The 15,696-nt window shown below is 49.6% G+C and overlaps 1 protein-coding gene across 4 annotated transcripts in view; it reads right to left on the reverse strand.

Moving 5' to 3' along the window:
• Nucleotides 1–15,696, reverse strand: part of LOC111148999 (regulator of G protein signaling 12) — an 84,927-nt gene that overhangs the window by 31,182 nt on the left and 38,049 nt on the right. The gene's annotated exons all lie outside the window — the stretch shown is intronic.

Below are 15,696 nucleotides of genomic sequence, written 5' to 3' on the forward strand. Positions count from 1 at the left end.
GGGGAATTGCCAGGCTGACTCTTCTACGGGATGAGCAGATGAGCAGGGATCAGCTATTTGGGGAGCCCATTCTCTATTTTTTCTTCCTTAGACTGGATGGGGACATTTAAGATGGATGGGAGGTCAGTGGGCCATCTTGGGCTCTCACTGATTTGATAGTATCTGTTGAAGGTCTGCTCTGCAGCGAGCCCTGTCCTGTGGGTTCTGGAGTCCCGCTGCCTGGCTGAATGAGAGCCCCAGTCTTCCCGGCTGGGAACTCCCCTCCCTACAGGGGACAGGCTAAAAGGCAAATAACTTCCTGTTATATGTATCTTGCGGTTTTAACTCACGATTCATGAAATATTTTCTCCTTCAAAAATATCTAAACCTAAATCTAAGATCTCTATTGATCATTACCTAAAATCCCTGCCCTATCTTCCCTCTCTAGAGAAAACCCATCTTATTAATTTGGTGTTGATCTTTCCAGATATTTCTTAATGCCTTTACCAACATAAATATGTTCCCACAGAAACAATGTGTATTGTTTAGGAAAGCTACTAATTTTTATCTTTCCGAATTACATTAGTTCTGAAAATCCTGGTCATGTGACTGATGTGCTTTGGGGTTTTTATTTCGATACTAATATCATTCAAGAATAATGATAATTTGGTTTCCTCCTCTCCAAGCTTTTTTTTTTTTTTTTTTTAAGTTTTTTTTTTTTTTTTTTTCAGGGATGAAAAGTGGGCAGGGGGGCGGGGGGGGGGGGGGGGGAAGGAGGCTCCCTGCTGAGCAGAGAGCCTGATGCGGGGCTCGACCCCAGGACCCTGAGATCATGACCTGCGTCAAAGGCAGAGGTTTTAACCCATTGAGCCACCCAGGCGCCCCCTCTCCAAGCTTTTTAAACTTATTTCTTTTTCTTGCCTTAACACTGCTGGCCAGAATTCCCAATACACTGTTACATAGTTGCTGAGACAGGGAATATTCTTGCCTTATTCCTAGCTCTAATGAGAACGCTTCTAAAGTTTATCCATCAAGTATAACTTTTAAAAAATCAGAGCGGGCAATTCTATCAGATACTCATTTAGCCTCTATTGTGATAATCATAGGGTTTTATCCTTTTACTCCAGTAATACAGCACAATCTGTTCCTATGGCCCATGAAGACAGGGACCCTGTTTTGTTTGCAAATGTATCCCCAGTGCCTAAAACAGTTTTTAGAAGAAAGCAGGAGAAAGGAGGAGCTCAAAATGTAATTGCTAAATGAATAAATGGTTCGTTAGTTTCTGCTTTATTACTTCCTTAATCTTAATTTGCACTTATTTTTCTTTTCTGTTTTCCTACCTTTTTATGTTGAAAGTTTAGCTCCTGCGTTTTCTAACCTCTCATTTTTATAATATATACATTTAATGCTATGAGATTTTCTCCGAAAACCACTTTGGTTACATCCCATGGTGTTAACATGAAGCACTAAGATTGGGAAGCAGTTCTAAATTGCATTGTAATTTCCAGTTTAATGTTCTCCTTGACCCAAAGATTATTTAGAAGTGTAGCTCCGAAATTTCCAGTGGATTATTTTTTTTTGTCTTTTTCGTGATTGGCATCTATTTATTTATTTATTTAATTTTTAAGATTTTATTTATTTATCTGACAGACAGAGATCACAAGTAGGCAGAGAGGCAGGCAGAGAGAGAGGAAGGGAAGCAGGTTCCCTGCTGAGCAGAGAGCCCGATGCGGGGCTCAATCCCAGGACCCTGGGATCATGACCTGAGCCGAAGGCAGAGGCTTTAACCCACTGAGCCACCCAGGCGCCCCGGCATCTATTTAATTACACTGCTGTCAGCAGATGTGCTCTGTGCGCTCCAAAGATTTTTATTTTTATTTTTTTTACTTTTTATTTTTCTATTTTTTTATTTGACAGACAGAGATCACAAGTAGGCAGAGAGGCAGGCAGAGAGACAGAGGAGGAAGCAGGCTCTCTGAGGAGCAGACAGCCTGTTAGGGGGCCTGATCCCAGGACTCTGAGATCATGACCTGAGCTGAAGGCAGAGGCTTTAACCCACTGAGCCACCCAGGCGCCCCAAGATTTTTAAAATCTATAACAATCCATCTGTGGTATAGGATATACTCAACTTGGGTGAATATTTCACACACCTCTGGGAAAAAGGAGAGGCTCTTTTGGGTGTAAAGTTCTATATATACTTGTTAGAGTTTATTTTTCCATTTATTTACCGGCTTGATCTCTTACTTTCCGAGAAAGGTCCATCACAGTCTCTCCCCAGGTGTACACGTCCATGCATATGGTAGTCCCGTCTAAGTTTCCTTTATAAATAAGATGCTCTATTTTTGGTGCACAGAGCTTCTCTCCTTACATTTTTTTTTTCACTTTGAGTTATTTTGTCTGAGATCCACATTCTCAGACCAGTTTTTCTTTCTTAGTATCTGTCTGTTATGTCTTCTTTCATTTACATATTTCAATCTGCCAGGGTCGTTTGTTTTAAAATTGGACTTGCAACAGTCTTGGTGGGGATTTTGTACTGTTTGAGGCTTTTTTCATCCCATCCATCCGGAAACCACCTTCAGGAACTGTCCTAGGCTCCTTCTCCACCCAGTTCCCCTGGGCGGCTGTAGCTGCTTCCAGCCTTCAGTTATACTGAAATGTGATCAGAGCAACAACAGCAACACTAACAGCAGCAGCCCGGTCGCCACAGACGGTGATTACGGGCCAGGAGTGGCTCACTTACTGTGTGCACTCACCCCCTTAATTCTCCTGAGAACTCTTTGAGCTCGGTCCCGGGCTCCCACTGTGCAGATGGGAGCACTGAGCCACACCGCCGGGGGCAGAGATGGGATGTGACCTCACTGTGCGCCCCGCTGCCTCTCAAACTCCAGCCCCCAACTCACCCCGAAGGTTTGCGACGTGCCTTTTCTGCTCCATCTCTAACTCTACAAGCTTATCCAAGCATTCAACTCCACGGATGCACGGGTGACTCCCGGACTTTCTGCATTCTGTATCTGTTTATCCAAATGTCTACACAACACCTCCCCTTGGACATTGAGTGAGCATCTCGAAAATCCCAGGTCCACAGCAGAACTCTTGCTATTGCCCTGTTGTCCGTTTCTTCCCATCCTACTCCTTCCTCTCCCTGCAAATGCCATGATTGTCCCCCTAGGCACCAAAGCAAAAATGCAGAAGTCGGCTTGGGGACCCTGTCTCCTCACTCCACGATTCCCCTACGGACACGGGCATTCTCTCTCAGCTTCCCCGCTGCCCCTAGCTGCCCCTTCTTGGCTTCTCCTGACTCCCCCTGTCTCCCCAAACCCATACTAGGGCTAAGCTCAATTCATGTTCCAGGTTGAGCTTTGCCCGGCCATGCTGCCCTCTAGCTGGGTCAAGCCCCAAACCTCTGCCACTCGAAATGGCATCACATCTGGCCACGGTCCACCAATTACCCACAGGCAGGTGTGGCCTTTCCAGTGGCTTCTCTCTGATGTGATGGGTCACCTTATATCCAAATCCTCAAAAAGCCTCAGACGTTGCAGGCTTCTCCCTCACCTTCTTTTGGACAATGGAATCTATCCGAGGGTGACGCATTAGCCTGAAATCATCTCAGTTAATCCTGGTTTTAGATATTTATGGAGATCAGTCAGCTAAAAAGAAATAGTTCGTTAAAAGACAAATAAACCAAGCCAGATTTAGTTTTTATTCCTGGGGGATGACCTCAAGATTTTTATAGAGCAAGGCAGTAAGCAGCTACATAACGGAGATCACAAATGCATGGTTACAAAACAAATTTTTACACCCAGAAGTCTTAATGTCAATGGCCGTTTGTGGCTTTAAACTAACATTTGCAGAGGAAGCGTCACTCCCAAGTGCTATGTCTCACCCAGCTGAAACAGAAGCAAAGATGACTGGAGCATGGCCAGGGACGCACACGCTGGCTCTGAGATGCACGGGCAAATGCCTGGGGCCGGGAAGAGCAGGAGCGATCCTGAAGGCACACAAGGCTGAGAACACACCACAGATCTCACAATGCACCAAGAGTGAGAGTACTTATGGCACGAAGTGTCGACCCAATGACAGACAAAGAGGCCAACAGAACAAAAGACAGAGGCCAGAAACAGACCCACAAAGATATGATTACCCGATAAAGAGGGAGAGGATCAGCAATGCAACCCCTGGGGCCAGGCCAGCTGGACCAAAGACGGACAGACAAGTCTCATCCCCTGACTCACACTGTGCCCAAGAAACCGCTTCCAGGGGATCTGAGATTTCAGTGGGAAACACTAAAACAATGGTTTTACCTGCACAGTCATGGCACAGGCAAGGCCCGCTCCAAAAGGACATAAAAAGTATCGCCAGAACAGAAAAATGACAAACTGGATGACTGTAAGATGAAACGCTTTGGTCAGTGGAAGATACCACCAGCAGAATGAACAGATAAGCCACAGAGGGGCTTCCTGCGCACGTAAAGTCAAGACAAACTTCTTTAAATTTTCTACAAATCAATAAGGGAAGACTGGCGATCTGATAGAAAAATGAGCAAAACTCTTGCACAGGTACTTCCCAAAGAGGATATCCAAGCGGCCAAAACCATGGAAGGCGCTCAGCTCATGGGTCACCAGGGAACCACAAACACAAACCACGACCCGATGCCCATATTCCCTCCTTGAGGCTAAGATGCAAACAGACAACGTCAAGTGTGGCGAGGATATGACTCCACATGTGCTGGTTGGCGTACACATGGTGGAACCGTTCCGGAACACTGTGTTTACTATAGCATCGTATGTGCCCGCACTGCACGCCAGCCTGTCACAGCAGAAGTGTTCGCGGACGGCCACCTCAAATCCCACCCGGGCCTGACAGCACACCACCAGCGATGGCCAGAGGTCAGAACTCAGGGAAATGTCAGCAGCAGTCCCGTGGACTCGTGGCTGTGGCCATGAGAATGAACGTTTACTGATATGCACAACATGTATAAAACCTAAAACCCACAAGCCTCGAGTAAACAGCAGCAGCTGGACGCAGAGGAGGACGTGTGGCATGAGTGCACTGTGTTCAAGGTCAAAAATAGGCAAATGGAGCGATGGTGTCAGCCATCAGGCTACTGGTCTGCTTTGGAGTCTGGGACTGGAAAGGGGGACGAGGGGCTTCCAGGGGCTGGTAACACGGTACGCTTGTGCTGTGGACAGTCCTCAGGTCTCTTGCGGCTGGTGTGCGGACTTACAGTGTGTGGCTTACTCTCCAAGGAAAAGTTTTCATGGCTTGAAGAGCAGGTGTGACAAAAACACATCAGAGGGATCTGGATGGAATATTATCATGAAACATGAGAAAAGAAGAAAGAGTAGCCTCTCCAAATTAGTATCTTATAATGTAAAATGTAACTTTGTATAATGAAACTAACTATTCTAATTAGAATAATTTGATATTCCTTTCTGTAGTTGTTATCGACCATTTCTATAATCAAATCAGCCAAAGTTGAGTTTTGAGACTTGTCGTTAGGAACAAAAATGGGGAGCTGTCCTAAGTGAGGACTGTCCCACGCGTGTTCCAAGCAGCTGCGTCAGCGGGGAGAGGGGCAGATAACTGAGCAACTGCGCTCTTGCCTTTCCCCAGCAGCGGGGATGGTGACCGGCACACAGTCTGCTGGAGCAAACAGAGGTATGCCCGGAAAGAGCCTGGGTCTGAGCACGGAGAGGCCACATGTGAGCAAAGCCGGCAGAGGGGGCCGAGGGCATACTGTGCGTGGGGCAGGGGCTCCGGTCCCTCGCCTCCTCCCAGCCACCAGTGGGACAGACGCAGGGAGCCCGGCCAAACTCAACCTGGGGCCGACCCCTTCCTTCCAGATTGCAGCCAGGTCTCCACAGTGAGTTCTTACAGATCCCTCACTGCTGGGTCAGTGAGCTGGAGCTGGAGGGATGGGAACTAACTCAAAGGGCTGACTTTATAAAGCTGGGGAAAGAGGACATTAGATCAGGACGATCAGACTCAGCAACACTGCAAACATGCGTAAGAGCTTTTCACCCTCGAGAACTGGGATGAGTGAGGGGACACAGATTTGCTTCTGGTGGTAGCAACGCGCTGACAGGCCTGAGCTGAAGCTGCAGGACAACCTGTGATGGGCCTCCTGTCCACCTGCTGCTTAGTGGGCGCATGACCGAGCCACCAGACCGAGAGGCTCAGACGCTCTGCCCCTCTGACGCCCGAGAGGCTGGTGACCTGCAAACTGGGAGCCGCCTGCTCACAGGGAGGACTGCATGGGTTCAAGCATGGGAAGCACCTAGGAGAGTCCCTCCTGGCCCGAGGAAAGGCATCCAGGCCCCCGGTGTTTCTCGGTATGGTGCTCCATGAGCCAGGAATCCCTCCTGAGGTCCCCTGCTCTCGTTCCTAGAGAGGACTGGGTCGTGCCGGAGACATGGGCTCTCCCCCAAGGGGGAGGCAGAGCCTAGTTATGATGGCCACAGGAGACCCGTCTGGTAGAGTCAGGGCAAGAGTTCCTCATTCATTTCACTAGTTTACTCTGGTGGCCTCAATAAATTCTACCAGGATATTACAGGAATGTGAAGGTAGCCCAAGCTTACTGGGTTCCAGACTTCGGTGTTGCTCATTCATTGGCTCTTTCAAATGCCAACACTGACCCAGGACTGGATACATCAGGGACAGGACTGGGGGGATGAGAACCCACTCTTTCTGGGTTGTGAGGGCAGCTTTTATCCTATAGGTAATGGGAACTCACGAAAGTTCTTTGTGCAGGAAAGTGTCATGGCTTGAGTTTTGTTTAGAATTTGAGAGACCATACCCTCCCAATTATAGTGAAAAAAATTGTATCACAAGAATTCTGTGTCTGGCCATGATGGAGTAATGGGGACCAGACTTCCCATCTCACCACATATTATGGAAAACTAGGCAAAACAGACCAACGACAGTTCTCAAAAACTGGACCATATTCAATGTAAGACTCTGATTCATGATGGAAAAGAGACCAGTGAGCAGAGTCCCGAGACTGCCCAGCACCCAGCCAGCAGGCGCCCACAAAGGGCAGCACAGGGAAAGGGGAGCTGCATAGATGACAGCTCTCTCATCGTGCTGAACAGAGACCAGACTCAGGGAAGCCCAGGTGGCTGGAATCTGCGAGGCGGCAAGAGCGAGTGGGAAAAGAGCTGTGGGGAGGTCATAGGAGACCCTGGGACCTGTTGCTGAGTTCTGGCTCATGTGGGCACAGGGTGAAACCCCACGAGGCTGGGCAAAGAGCAGCCAGCGAGCTGCAGGCTGACCTGCCCCCACAGCTCACACAGAGTTCCAGGCAGTTCTAGTTGGACACATGCCCCTCAAAGGAGACCCCACATGTGTTAGGCTCAAGTAGTGTGGCTAAACCAACCTATAGTAAAAGCTACCCTAGACTTGCCCTTAAAAAGCCTAAAAACAAGCCTCGCAGGGATCAAGCCAACCCGGAAGCAGCTTAACGGCCTATTAAACAAACTTCTGTGCTTTTCAAAGGAAGACAACAAAATCCAGCACCGGCTGAAAATCTCTACACATGTGAAGATGCAGAAAAATGTAGCCTGTAACCAGTCAACAGGACAGACTCACAAATGACAGTGATGGCATGTTAGTAGCCAAGGAATTGAAGACAGGCAGAGATGCCTCAAACATGATCACGGGTATAAGGAAGGCAGGAATGCAGCGAGGAGAAAGGCAAAGGGCTGGAGGAACCTCAGAGGCCCTGCTGAGACAAAGACACAGCCTCGGAAGTGAGTAGGTCACAGGATGGCATGAACGCATATCAGACACTGTGGAAGAAAAGATCAGTGAATTTAAAGACAGAGCTAAGGGATGTATGAGCTATGAAGTGTAGGAGAGAAAAAGAAGGACTAAAAATGAGCGTATCTCCAGGGCAGTAGGAAAAGCCCGATTGGCCAACATTCTTGTAATTAAAGAAGAAAATACCTGATCCTCAGGAAGCATGTACACAACAAAACCAAATCAAGACTTACTAGAGTTAAACTGCTGAACACCAGCAATAACGAGAAAATCTCAAAAGCCTTCTAAGCGGCACTCCCGGAGGCATACACTTGATCTTCTTAGAGTTCATCTTGCTTGGGGACAGGGAAGTTTTTCCTAATTTGCACAAAAACTACTCGAAGACAGCCCTTGGGAAAAGCCCTGAGTCATCCCCAATCTCAGGGTCTACTTTTAAACCTTTCCTCTAAATTATTCTGGCCAATCAAGTTTTCAACCCAGTCTACAAGATGCTTTCCCTCGGCAACTTTATGAATAATCTGAGAGTGAATCTATGAAAATTTTCTAGACCATTCTGAAAGTCTTTTGGTTAGAAAACCTCCCACATTTAAAACAATATTCTTTCAGACCCTTTATGAACATAGAACAAAGACCAAAACACGCATAAGCCACAAGTGTGTAGCTGGATTTCCACAAGTGAACACACCCTTGGAGCCAGCTTCCAATCAGCTCCTAGATCAAGAGGCAGAACTTGAGCTGCCCAGAAGCTATAACCACTTCCCTGATAGAACACATGACTTACAGAAACTGTCTATACGCTCCACTCATTTTACACTACAGTTTTGTAAGAGAGGCTTCCCTCACCAAGAGACAAAGTAACTAATTCCCTTGGAGTAGGAAGGATATACACCTACTTCCAGATAGGGCCTCTGGAGGGAGGATGAGGAAAAGACACAGGAGGGGTACAAATGGGACCTCGATCATGATTTTAATGCTTTAGAAAAAGAGTCGGAAGCAAATACTCCCAAACGTTAACATTGTTACTTCTAGAAGGTATGTATGTGCTCACTGGCTTTATTACTTTAAACTTCTGTTTACTCCAAAAAAAAAAAAAATTCACAATAGAAATAATTATGAATGGGGCCTCTGGGTGGCTCAGTCAGTTAAGCATCTGCCTTCAGCTCAGGTCATGATCTCGGGGCCCTGGGATCGAGCCCCTCATCATCGGGCTCTCTGCTCAACAGGGAGAGTTTGCTTCTCCTTCTCCCTCTGCCCCTCCCCCCACTTATGCATTCTCTCTCAAGTAAATAGTCTTTTAAAAAGAGAAAAATTACTAATAAAAGCTCTCTCCAAATATCTTATAGGACTGGCAAGAAAGAAGCACGGTGGAGGGCATCTTGGCATGAATCAAGTCTCCGTGCTTCCCCAAACTAAAATCTCCAGTCTGCCTGGTGTTTACAAATACTTAGAACTTCATTCCCTGAAGTACTTCAGGTGCCTGGTGCCCAGAGGAGCAGGCAAAAAGGGGGGATTTGTAAAGCCCTCATCTACAGCAACCTACTTTCCTCTTTCGTTTCCTACTAAAAGTTCCATTTAGAAACAAGACAAGCCTGCACATGGCAGCATCCCAAGTAAGTGCGGGCACATGAAGTGGGCTCACAGGCTTCCTGTCCCCACGCGACAGCAGGCGGGTGGAGGGGTGGCTGGGCAGACCACAAACTCGCCTCAAACTTCACAAAAGCAACCACAGGAGGAGGCTGTCTTGTGGTGCCATAACAGGAGAAAGAAAAAAAGGAGGGGGGGAAAAAGCCAAAGAAAGATTAAAAACAAAAATGTTTCTGCAGGTTCTCTGCCTGACCCACCCGAGTCCACAGCCATTGTCCTGGGGAAGGAGGGGACTCAGCAAAACCCTGACATTCTCAGTAAGGCAGGCTAATGGGGAAGCCGGGGAGAGCAGGGATAAACTTTTGTGGGTACATCCCCAGCTGGCCCCAAGGATCTCGGCCCAGGCAGGGAGGACTCAGGGGCTCAGCGCTGAGGTCTCCTTAGGCTGGACAATGACTGTACCAGAAAGTGATCGGGGTCATGGCGACTGCTGACCTATGTAGATGGGAAGGTGAACGGATAGAGAGGTAAATGGATGGGTAGATGGATGGATGGATAGAGGAAAGAAGGTATATAACATGCAAAAGACAAACACAAAGTCTGGTCTGAAAGGAAACCTAGCGTAAAGAAGGTTAAAATTCTTCATGTTCTAGGAGGGAACAGGGAGAGCACACAGCTGACAAAACAAATCGAGGACAAGAGCAATACTATTATAGCACCGAGAAAGAGATAAAAAGAGTCAAGATAGGTCTGAAAATCTCATGACTTAGAATAAAAGCCTTTTGTCACCAAGTTGTGCAGAGTACGATAAGAACAGACTGACTTTCTTGAAGAAGCAGAAACATGAGGAACAAAGTACCTGTAGACTCTCAGAAAGCTGCTAGCAAGTCCAAGTGAAAGAGAAGAGACAGAGAAGCCTGTGAAAGGGTGGATGGCGAGCCTTCTCTCCTCCACTCCACTCAGAACGGAAGCTCGCAGCGTGGGCTCTGGGTCTGACACCAGATCGTACGTTCCACAGGTGATGTGTACTCTTGTGGCCATGAGCCCAGGAGGGGTAGGAACACAGAAGGAGAATGTGGAGGCTGCTGGCCAGGTCTCCCTTGGGTGTCCGAGCCACCAAGCAGCCCGAGGGCCCCCAGCCCAGTCCTCTCCACCGAGCAGCACACGCGGGGGACGCGAATCTGCACGGGTGACCTGGGGCGTCGGGTAGCATGGCTCCGACCTGCCATCCCCCTGCCTCAGCGGCTCTCCACAGAAACACCTGATGTGATGCTCCCCTATTTCAGAGTGGCTGGATGTGGGTCGACTTTTTTTTTTTAAGGATTATTTATTTGAGAGAGAGAGAGAGAGAGAGAGAGCATGAGCAGCGGGAGGGGCAGAGGGAGAGAATATCAAGCAGACTCCTCACTGACCAGGGAGCCTGACGTGGGACTAGATCCCACGACCCACAAGATTACAACCTGAGCTGAAATCAACATGCAGATGGCCAATAGGTACGTGAAAAGATCCTCAACGTCCCTCATCATCAGGGAAATGCAAGTGAAAACCACAGTGAGGAATCACCTCACCATCAGGAGGACCCTCATCCAAGAGACAAGAAACAACAGGTGTTGGCCAGGACGTGGAGGAAAGGGACCCTTGCGCCCTGTTGGTGGGAAGGTAAGTGGGTACGGCCACTATGGAACCAGTAGGGAGGTTCCTCAGGAAATAAAAATAGAGCTTCCCTGTGACCCAGCAACCCCACCCCTGGGTATGTGTCCGAAGGGACTGAAATCAGGACATCCAAGAGAAACCTGCACCCCTGTGTTCACAACAGTTGAGGCGTGGTGTCGGTCGACAGGTGAAGGGATAAAGAAATTATGATACATCCATTCAGGGGAGAATTATCCATTCGGTCTTCAAGAAGGAATTCTGCCTTCGGGACACCATGCACGGACCCAGAGGACAACATGCTACATGAAATAAGCCAGACACAGACAGGTACTGTGCGCTCTCCCTCGCGTGTGGGATCTAAAATTTAGCGGGTGCTTGAACAGCACAGGGCTTAGGGTGACCTAACCCATTCCCCGCACAGTCACAAACCCGAAATCCGTGTTCTGACTCTTTCGAAACTTCACTGTGGATAGTCTCCTGTTGACTAGGAGACTTGCCGATGACACACACAGCTGACCCACACATAGTCTGTTGTCATTGTATCATAGGCTGTATCTTACGATAAAGTAGGCCAGAGAAAAGAAAATCCTAAGGACAATGTATTTCCAGGACTGTCCTGTATTTATTGGGGAAAAAAAACCCTGTGTCTAAGCGTGAAGTTCAAACCTATGTCGTTCAAGGGCACCTGGAGTCTAAGTCCGCAAAGGCAAAGGCAGGAGGTGGTTAGCAGGGGTGGGGCGAGGGGTACGGAGAAGATGTAGTCGAGCTTCAGGGAGTTTCAGTTATAAGATGACTGGGCTCTGAGGACCTCGGGTCCAAATGGTGACCACATTTCACAAACCTGTCCTGTATACTTGTGATCTGCTAAGAGAGTCAATGTTAAGGTCCTCACCCACACCTCCCCACAAGTAACCATGCAAGGTGATGGCATGTTAAATACCTTGATTGCGGTAATCATTTCACAACGTATATATGTATCAAATCACCGTGTCACATACCTTAAACACATACAATTTTTATTTGTCCTCTCTGCCTCAGTAAAGCTGGGGAAAATGAAAATAATTGTAAAAAGAAACACGAAGAGCCAGCGTGCAGAATATGGGTACTAGGAGTGGGGACAGGCCAGAGTGCGCATGGCCAGGTACCAATGTGGCCAAGAACACACGGCCTTGTTTCTGGATAGCGCCTTTCCTGAGGCCCAAGGTCCGTGACATGTGTCATCTTAGTGGCTTGCTAACATGACATATCGTCGCCCTCTACTCTGACCACAGTTACTAAATGATCCCAACTTATGAGCACAGCCTCTTAGCTCCCAGTTACACAGGAACTAAAGAGCAGGGGACACTTCCCCATCTCCCCGTGACGGAGTGCTAAGGACAGAAGTAGGAGAGGCACCGCCCCGGAGTTTGCAAAGTCAAGGCTGGCTTGATGAAGCCCAGCAAGGCCCCACGGCCCTGGCCACATGGGGCAACTCAACTGCCCCTTCCCTCCTAACCCGCCAGCCCGGGGACGCACCGGCCGTCTCTCCACTGCCCTACGGCTCCCCAGACTGTGCACGCCCTTGGAAAGGGCAGACAGAAAAACAGGCCAGAGAGGAGGCTTAAAATCAAAGCCCATGTACATTCAGAGAACAAACAAGAATTAAAAATCCCATGTGTCTTTTATCTGGTATTACTGCCAACTTCAAAAATGTTCCCGTTTTGATGTTAAAACAATAATCAAAACTAGTAGAAAGGACTGCTATTCGTTTATGGCACAGAGTTCATAACGGACTTCAAAAATATGTGTCTCTGGGCGCCTGGGTGGCTCAGTGGGTTAAGCCTCTGCCTTAGGCTCAGGTCAGGATCCCAGGGTTCTGGGATCGAGTCCCGAATCGGGTTCTCCGCTCCGCGGGGAGCCTGCTTCCTCCTCTCTCTCTCTCTGCCTACTTGTGACCTTTGTCTGTCAGATAAATAAATAAAATCTTAAAAAAAAAATATGTGTCTCTGTTAGTGAGAGGCGATGGGTGGCAGCTTCTGGAGGAAGACAGGAGACTGGCCACATGTGACCCCCCGTGGGCCGGCCACCTGGGAGAAGGCTCGGGCCACAGCCCCAGCCCCATGACTCAACCAGACTGCTCTGCTTTTGTGCTCTACCAAATGCAGTTCTGCGGGGCTTGCCTGCTTGTGTTCTAGAGAGTTCCACCAAGGACTAAAACCTTTGAAAGCCACTATCCCAACCAAGGCTCTGCCCGCGCGTCCTGTGAACGCCTTCATTCAGTCATTCATCCAGCGGCCACCCTGGGTACCGCCTGCCGTGCAGGGCATCAAAGCCACCGCAGGGAGGCCACCTGCCAGCAGGTGGACAGGTAGACAACGCAGCCATACAGACAGATGATAAGGATGACAACCGCGTCGGCAGTGCTGGGTACAAATGGAGCCAGGCCAACACTCAGAGGAAGGCTGGTGGCAGGCACAGATCCCTCAGAGGAGGTGCCGCAGGACAGGGATGGGGACTGAGGGGCACATGAGACCAGGGCAGGGGGACGGTGCCCGGCAAGGCGCAGGCAAGCTCCAGCAGGCCCAGCTGGGTGTTGGTAGGGGAGCAGGCCACAGAGGGCTGGTAGTTTCGGGGAAGGGACTGCGGGGAGGCAGGAGGCGTGGACAGGCCCCCCAGGGGACAGAGAGGCTCTGGGAGCGGTGTCGGGGGAGAGCCGAGAGCCAGACGGGTGAGGCGGCGTTCAAGGACAGCTGGGCGGAGGTGTCGTGTGGCCCCTGTGGGGACTGTGTCCATGGCCGTGCCCACCACATGCTCCTGGGGTGGGGGGAACAAACGTTCCCCCTCGCGCCTCACTTCTCAGCTTCAAAAGGCACATCTAGGAATGGCAGAAAGCAGCCTAACCTTTTGGGGACGTAGGAGTTGGGTGGGAGAGGAATCCTGGCAAAGCTGCTTGGTACGGGGTAAAAAAGGAGAGAACTCAAATACAGGAAGAAGCTTTTATTACAGGAAAGCCGCCCCGCTCCAAGCCCAGACTGAGAGCCGGGCCAGCCCCTCTCACCGCCCCACCTCGGCACTTCTGGCTTTCAGCTGTGGGCGGCCACTCGGAGCAAGTTTTGAATAACTTCCCACAGGGTGACAGCTCCATTTTTAAGACTCTCAGTGATGCTAGAATGTTCTTCCTTTCCTTGAGGCAGAAGCTGCCCCTGGGCTTCGCCCCCCTCCCCTTCCCCAGTCCTGGCTTGCCCTCCACAGGGGCCGACCTCCAACCCTGCCTGCACAAGGGTCTCTGGCGGCGGGGAGCCGTCGATGAGGCCTCTCCTTGTGAGAAAGTGGAAAATACTCCTCAAGTTGACAAGGATCACAAAACCAGCCTTGTCCACTTCCCTAAAACAAAGCCACACTAGATGGTGAGAGGCTGTGAGATAAAGGGATACTACGTGAAACAGAAAACAGCGGTTACTGACGGTGTCTCTGAGTGGGTGGGTGACGGCCACCTCACCAAGGCCACGCGGGATGTCCATGTGGAGACCGCCCCCACCTGTGAATCGGCTCCTGGGGCCCTGCCCTCCTCCCGGAGCAGGCGTGCTGCTTGGAGCTCCCAGGCCCCTCGGCGAACCTGACTCTCCCGGCTAGCACAGCACCCCAAACATCCCCATGGGGAAACCTACTTCGAGCCTCTGCCTGGGTCCACTTGGCAGGCCCCTGTCTGCTGCTGGGGAAGTGTCCCCAGGAAGCAGGGTCAGGGACTGGAAGGGGGGCTGGGGCTAGACCTGGGGTGAGATGGGGCAGGAAGACGGGAGCCACAAGGCTCTGCGGCCATGTTCCCCCCACAGGTTCTGTGCTCAGGCCGACCTCAGGGTTGGAATCCCCGAATTCCAGACACTAACTTGGTTTCTGTGTGACTCTGATCAGCGTAGCCTCTCTCTGGCTCAGTGCGCTCATCTGCAAAGATGGCAGAATATAATCTATTCCTCCTAGACCTAGCGTGCAAATTCAATGAGAAACTTGTTCTTCTTACAAATCAGAAGAGAAATCAAAGGTGGAAAAATTTTAAAAGCATTTAAAAAATGAAATAAAACACACACAAGCTGTCTGAAGCAGCTCCTGAGGTCCAGGGCGTACTCATGGAACAGTGAGCCCTTCCCTTCCTGCCCCTGGCACGGAGGCCCTGCACAGAGAAGGGCCTGGAAGGTGCCCCAAGGCACCCAGGTCTGCAAGGGAGGAAGGCCTTGCAGGGGAGGGGCCCTGCCTGCCACCAGCAGGGCGCCTTTTCCTCAGGAAGGACACACAGGACCACGAGTCTGGGGCTCCCCACACTCGGGGGGCTTGGCTTTGTACATACCCCGAGAGGACGAGATTCCCAACCTCTGGGACTCCCGCACCCGCTCCTGACAGAACAAAACTGTCATGGGGATTAGGTTTAATATTTATGTTGAAACTGAACTTCTCACATTTATAAATCCCCTGCAAAAATGCATGTCTTCCACCAGGAAAGAAAGGGTAAGCATAAACAGAATGTTATAGAAAACAATTGCTTTTTTCCTGGATTTGGTTACTGGTTCTATTTCTTTTCATTAAGGAAATCGTTCCGACTCCCAGCTGAAGGCTGATTAAATGGCGTAATTATCACTGTATGTGAAATGCGGAACGTAATTCCTTTTAATAAATCAATCCCCAAACACAACCTTCCGGATCCATGGCCCCAGCCTAAGGGATCGGCATGTCTGTAATTCAAGAAGTGCT

This window comes from Enhydra lutris, unplaced genomic scaffold, assembly GCF_002288905.1.
Source record: "Enhydra lutris kenyoni isolate GAN:26980312 unplaced genomic scaffold, ASM228890v2 scaffoldscaffold21, whole genome shotgun sequence".
Taxonomy (NCBI): domain Eukaryota; kingdom Metazoa; phylum Chordata; class Mammalia; order Carnivora; family Mustelidae; genus Enhydra; species Enhydra lutris.